Genomic DNA, 7388 nt, shown 5'->3' on the forward strand with positions numbered 1-7388 from the left:
ACCATCGCTGGGCTCCATTGTAAACAGTTTCTCCATGAGAACCAGGAAGTGATCTTCCAGACAATAGAAAGACTCTTCTTTTCTTAACTCTGCGGCTGTGATCTCCTGGGTGACACAGATGCCATTAGGCAGTTGAATGTGCAAGTGTACTCCATCTGTTTCCCACCCACCCACCCCTCTGTGTTGCCCCAGGCACTGGCAAACCACGCTATGCCACTGCAACCAACATTCCTTTAGGAAAGTCACACATTCACAGACACTTGGGTGCCGGTCACCTTTGTGTACGTTTTTCATGGGTGTTAAGCCTATTCACGGAGAACGAGGCTTTCAATGGCTACCAGCCATGACAGCTATGCTCATCCTTCATGGTTGAAGACAGTATCTAAGGTCAGAGACAGATCACTGACTTAAACGCACCCTGGAGTTTGTAGACTGAACGTTGCTGGTCTGTTTCCAGGCTCGTTCCATTACAAAATTATACACATTGGGCAGGAGTCTAAACATCATTCTGCGGGGGATGAGCTAACAACAGCAAAGAAGATGAAAACATTAATTTAGAGCAATTTGAGTTGTGCTCAGAGCCCTCCTTTGGATGGTGTGTTATTATTCAAGGCTGTATATATTTGTCTGTCATTCCTAAGTCAGCAAGCAATTTGGCTGGAACAGATGTAACCCGCTTCTCTTCAATCACTAGGTAAGACTCTAAATTGTTTTTCTTTCTTGCCTGCACTTTAGAGCTGGTCAAGGATGAACATTGACTAAATGGCCATGTTCTCCCTCCACTGTCAGAGGCAATGTGTCTCTGAATATCAGCTGGCACAAATCACAAGTGGGGAGAACACTGTTGTACTCTGGTCCTGCTTGTCAGCTTCCCACAAGCATCCAGTTGACCTCTGTGAAAACAGTATACTGGACTGGATAGGCTTTTGGTCTGATCCAACAGGGCTCTGTTTAGTTATTGCAGATCCTCCAGGGGTCCCTATTTTCCAAGGACAGTCCTGGATTTACAGAAGCTGTCCCAGTTTCTCATTTGTTCCTGGAATGCCCCGCTTTTCCGTAAAGGTAAAGGGACCCCTGACCATTAGGTCCAGTTGTGGACGACTCTGGGGTTGCGGCACTCATCTCGCTTTACTGGCTGAGGGAGCCGGTGTACAGCTTCCGGGTCATGTGGCCAGCATGACTAAGCCGCTTATGGTGAACCAGAGCAGCACACGGAAACGCCGTTTACCTTCCCGCCAGAGCAGTACCTATTTATCTACTTGCACTTTGACGTGCTTTCGAACTGCTAGGTTGGCAGGAGCTGGGACCGAGCAACGGGAGCTCACCCCGTTGCGGGGATTCGAACCGCCGACCTTCTGATTGGCAAGCCCTAGGCTCTGTGGTTTAACCCACAGCGCCACCTGCTTTTCATTAGGACGGCCCTATTTTCATTGGAATTTTCAATGAAAGCTGGAGGGTTTGGTAGGACGTCCCTACTTCCACCAGAGAAATGTTGGATGGTATGGAGTTATGTGATTCCCCCCCCCCAAGCCATCTGTAGGCTGCCCTGCATAGGAAAGATTTTTAAATGTTTAATTTATATATATTTATATTTATTTATTGGAAGCTGCCCAAAGAGGCTGGGGCAACCCATTTAGATGGGTGGTGTATAAATAATAATTGTGCAGTGGTAAACCCCAGGCAGAAATAGCATGAAAGAGGAATAAAGAACAGCATTGGTGATTCATAGCGTTTCAGCTTGTTGAACAGCTTATATAGCACAGATGACTGAGAACCTGCATAATGTGTGAGGGCAATTTGCCCATTGTGTTTCAAAACATATGAAGAGCCTGTGGAGGCAAAGCTTAGCCATTATGTCCAGTAGCCACTGATACCCTTCTCCTCCTCCATCAATTTGTCTAATCCTCTTTTGAAGCCATCAAAGTTGGAGCCAACTGTTGCCTCCTGCGGGAGCAAATTCCATGGTTTAACCAGCACCAAGGTTGCAGGTCTGATCACCGTATGGGACAACTGCATAGTCCTGCATTGCAGGGGCGTTGGACTTGATGATTCTTGGGGTCCCTTCCAACTCTTCAGTTCTATGATTCTGTGGGCATCAAGGAAGCCATATCTGTCCCGAACCTTCCAGTGTTCAACTTCATTGGATGTCCCTGAATCACAGGGAGCAGAGAGTGAGAGCCAGCGTGGTGTAGTGGTTAAGAGTGGTAGAAGGTCCCATTCATGAGCTGTCACCCTCTGGACCTCTCAAGGAGGAGACACAGTGTGGTGTAGTGGTTAAGAGCAGTAGTCTCGTAATCTGGGGAACCGGGTTTGCGTCTCCACTCCTCCACATGCAGCTGCTGGGTGACCTTGGGCTAGACACACTTCTTTGAAGTCTCTCAGCCTCACTCACCTCACAGAGTGTTTGTTGTGGGGGAGGAAGGGAAAGGAGATTGTTAGCCGCTTTGAGACTCCTTTGAGTAGTGATAAAGCAGGATATTAAATCCAAACAACAACTCCTCCTCCTCTTCTTTCTTCTTCTTCTTCTTCTTCTTCTTCTTCTTCTTCTTCTTCTTCTTCTTCTTCTTCTTCTTCTTCTTCTTCTGTTCTTTAAACAGTTCCTAATCTCCTATGATCTGTATTTCTCAGCTCCTAACTTCTTCTTCTTCTTCTTCTTTTCTCTATCCATGCCATGCATAATATTACAAACTTCTATCATGTCACCTCTATTGTGTTCTAATTTTTCTTCATCTTAAACAACCTTCCTTTAAAAAAAAATACTTTAAAAGAAAAACACTATAGAAATGATATACTGGTAATCTAATTCCCTGCATTTTTGTTGTGGCTGTCATTGTAGATCCTTCTGGTTATTCCACCAACATGGCTCGCTACAGACTCAGTGTCACGCATTCCTCCCAGCTTCGCAACTCAGATGTTATGTTAACACCGCCATCCATCCATGTGGTTGTTCCGGTAATTCCGAATGCCTCCAAAGAGATAGCCACTGCTAAACATCAACCCTGCTATGGTTCCCTGTGTGACATAAGTTCTTGGCCACGCAGAGCTGTTCATTCCTCCTTACCGACTTCTGAGTCTTTTAAGGGAAGAAAAGCCACTCATGGAAAATCTTACACTCTTCGAAGGAAGCCACCTCTCCTCTCGTACAGGTATATAAGAGTCTAACTGGGCAGGAACATCCAGTGAAAACAAGCTATAAAGGACAATCTTTCTAAAGTCTTATTTCCCACTCCCCACCAGAAATGCTAACCATGCATAATTCCAATTGAAAGTGTGCTACTTAAAATAATCTGGCCTGGCCTTATACCGAGGTCCATCAAGCTTGGTTTTGTTTATGTTTATCACCTGTGGCTCTCCAGGGGTTTTCAGACAGGGTACAAATCGCAGCCTTGCCTGGAGGTACCAGAAATTGAACACGGAACCTTCTGCAAGCTACAAATATGTTCTACCACTGAGCCATAGTCCTCACTGGGAACCACAAGGTTAGTGGGAGAAGAAAAAGGATATCTGTACAGAGGTGTAGCCACAGAGAAACCTATCCACCACCACCCCATGGATATTCCAGACTCCTTGTTTAGATTTTAAAGTTTCTGGGCTTTTTACACATGTGAAGATATACAATGAAGCATGCAAGAATGATGGATTGCTTCAAGTGCTCCTTTGTGTCCCTTGTGCTGAATGTTAGATGGGAAAGTCCTTGGGATGGAGACCCTACCTTCTTGTCCTTTGAAAAGGGCTGTGCACATCACTAGCAGAAGTAAATAAATGCATCAGCTGATTCAAAATAAATGAGAATAACAAAGAAACAGACTCGCTTCTGCCTCCTTCTGTCCTGTCCTGTGAATAACAAGCACTGGGATAAGTGACATGCCTTTGTTTCGTTTCAATTTTAGGGGGTGGAGTTATGCTATTGGCGTTTGATACAATGAAATAGCTTGAAACACATTATGGTAACTGCAGGATCCTACAGATGTTCCCTCAGGAGCAAATCCTCTTGTGTTCTGCTGGGTTTTCTCCCAAGTTAAGTGGTCACAGGATGGAAAAAAGGGCCCAAGTGGAATCTATGGGGCATTCTGCTAAAGTCTTCCCTGGTTGAAAGGCTTAGGGAAGACACTTGGAATAAGCGACAGTGGACAAGCTAGGGTAGGGCAAAGGTAGGGCAAATTCATGGAGGATAAGGCTATCTATGGTTACTAGCCAAGATGGCCTTCCTCTGCCTCCACAGTTGGCGGTAGTAATGCTTCTGAGTACCAGTTTTTAGAAACCTCAGAAGGGGAGAGTGCTCTCATGCTCAGGTGCTCCTTGAGGGGTCACCACAAGCATCTGGCTGACCACTGTGAGAACAGGATGCTGGACTTGATGGACCATTGGCCCGATCTATCAGGCCCTTCTTATGGTATTACACTTACGAATGGGGGAGGGTAATGGGAAGCCATCCCAACTCAATACCGTGGTACCTCGGGTTACAGACACTTCAGGTTATAGATGCTTCAGGTTACAGACTCTGCTAACCCAGAAATAGTACCTTGGGTTAAGAACTTTGCTTCAGGATGAGAACAGAAATTGTGTGGCGGTGGCATGGTAGCAGCAGGAGGCCCCATTAGCTAAAGTGGTACCTCAGGTTAAGAACAGTTTCAGGTTAAGAACGGATCTCCAGAATGAATTAAGTTCTTAACCCGAGGTACCACTGTATGTAGGGTCTTCCTCCTCTCAGACAAAGACATTTGCACCAGCTACCCCCAAGGCTGTTGAGAAGCCACCTGCCTGATTGTACCCCAGCCTTCGGCTGATGGGAGCTGCAGGCCAACAAGATTTGGAAGGCACCAGGTTGAGGGTGGCTGTCATATCTTACATCACTACACTGCCAGGCAAGTTGCCATGTAACCAATCCAAAAACCGTTTTTTGTGTTTCTGCTAATTAGCAGGAAATGGGGTTTTTGCCTGACATGAATCTGTCTGTGGTAAAGTCAGTAGAAACATCTTGTGGTTCATCTGCAAAAAAAGATGGTGCAAGTAACACACAAGGTAGATTTTTAGACGGACGAGCCTTTTGTCTCCATAGCATCCCTCAGACTCTTAGAAGCTCTGATCCATAACATCAAGTTCTTAGTAGGCATCATTGGCTCCTGCTGGCCATGAACTGCATTAACTTCTAATATCCTCCAAATTCTGATGATTTGTTTTATAGCACAGTTTTAGGTATCCACCCCCCAAAACCTTGGAGAATGTAGGGTTGTAGACCATGCTAGTCCTACTCAGAGTAGACTGGTTGGAATTAATGGGCATGATTGACTCATTAATTTCAGTGGGTCTGCTTTGAGTAGAACTTGGTGGGATACAACCCTTAGTCTTCCCTAAACAGTGAAGGTGCTCTAACCCTCTTCACTGTTTTAACTCAGTTCTAGAAATCATCTCAGCAGTGGTCTGTATGCTTTATCCTTCCTGGGTGTCTGTGCTTCAGTTAATACTGGGGAAAGCAAAACACCGCAGCCCCTCCATTTATGCTTTTTCAGAATAGGAAGTGTGGGAAGCCAGGGAAGGTGGTTGAGGGCTTCAGAAATGCTTCCTGGAAAGTTCACACACACACACACACACACACACACACACACACACACACACACACACTGCATGTTTGACACGTTGTTTACAGGTTCCACTTGTGTTTATAATAAAAATACAAGTGCTGAGGAGTACTCTCATCTTCCACAAGGTAGCAGCACATTTCCACTTTTTAAAGCTTTGCTGCGGGAGCGGGACCTTCTCATTGTTGCTAGTACAGTGGTACCTCGGGTTACATACACTTCAGGTTACATACGCTTCAGGTTACATACACTTCAGGTTACATACGCTTCAGGTTACATAAGCTTCAGGTTACATACGCTTCAGGTTTCAGACTCTGCCCCCAGGCCTTAGGTTGCCTACCCCTGATCTGGAGGGTCAAGTTTATTCACACCTGCTTTCTGTATTTTGTTCCCTCACCCATAATATTTTATTAAAGTTTTTTCCTAATACAATGAAATAAAAGGAGCTAATCTACATAAAAACAAACACACACACACACACACACAGAGAGAGAGAGAGAGAGAGAGAGAGAGAGAGAGAAAGGAAGGAAGGAAGGAAGGAAGGAAGGAAGGAAGGAAGGAAGGAAATACAGAGTCCATAGCCCTTAACCCTTGTCACACAGAGAAACATAGCTGTCAACTTTTCCCTTTTCTTGCAAGGAATCCTATTCAGAATAAGGGAATTTCTCTTAAAAAAATGGAAAAGTTGACAGCTATGCACAGAAAGAGGTAGACCCTCCCAGCTCTCACCTAGGAGCTTCCTTTTCTTCTCCCAGTCTCTCACCCTGGGACCTTGCCTTCCCTGCCTCTCACTCGGTCTTCCAACCAACCACTCACCACCTTTCTTTAAGAGAAACTCCGATTAGATTTTTGGCATCTCCCCAATTTTGGGATTTCTTGGGTAAAAAATGATATAATTGACAATGAATTTGTTATTACCATCAATACTATGACTACTACTAATGCAGGCAGTGACCGTTTTGGGTGTGTCTGTTATGTGTACAACAGCACACACACACACACACAAATCACACTAAACCTGGAAGTGACCCCAAAACGTCACAAAAAGGGACAGAATGGGGAAGGGCCAAAATGGGGTGCTTGCAGGCTTCTTCAATGGGTATTTTGATTACGCTTGATTTCACAAACACACAATGACCCAGAATGCAACCCTTGCACAAACGGGGAGTTGCCTGTATATTATTTGGTGTTATATATACTCTGGCTCTTTAGAGCCTGTCGACTTCCTTCCCTCCCACCTCATGGCTTTCAAAATTAAGCTTTATATCATTGCATTTTGTACGTTTCCCAGTTCTAATTACACTCATTACGAAATAGCTCAAAATGTAAATGAAAATAGAAAAATAGAAAAGTTCTCATTACAAGTCTTCAGACAACGCTGCTAGTGATGTTAATTGCTTACAATCTTTCAACTATCATATAAATTTACTCCAGTCCTTTTGGAATACTTGATCCTGCTGGTTTCAGATTTTTCCCATCAGCTTTGCCAATTCCGCAAAATCCATCATCTTCATCTGCCACTCTTCTTTCGTTGGTACTTCTCGTTGTTTCCATTTGGGGCTAAAATAATTCTTGACACAGTTGTTGCATACATAAACAGTCTTTTATCTTCCCACTATTGGTTATTTACGGCAGGGTCTGAGACAGTATGAGAGTATCTGAAAGACTGGCTGATTTGGTTGATTAGATATTTGGGAACATAAGAAGCTGCCTTAAACTGAGTGAGACCTTGGTTCCATCTAGATCACCAGAGTCTACACTGGCTACATCAGGAGTGACATCTGAAATTTTAAAAAGCGCCAGAATATT

General features: G+C 44.5%; 1 long non-coding RNA gene across 1 annotated transcript; it reads left to right on the forward strand.

The window, feature by feature from the left end:
* Positions 1–299: 299 nt before the first annotated feature.
* Positions 300–3810, forward strand: LOC128404081 (uncharacterized). The gene is made up of 2 exons (XR_008328059.1): positions 300–694; positions 2837–3810. It is a non-coding gene; the product is annotated as an uncharacterized LOC128404081 (long non-coding RNA).
* Positions 3811–7388: the final 3578 nt, after the last annotated feature.

This window comes from Podarcis raffonei, chromosome 16, assembly GCF_027172205.1.
Source record: "Podarcis raffonei isolate rPodRaf1 chromosome 16, rPodRaf1.pri, whole genome shotgun sequence".
Lineage (NCBI taxonomy): Eukaryota > Metazoa > Chordata > Lepidosauria > Squamata > Lacertidae > Podarcis > Podarcis raffonei.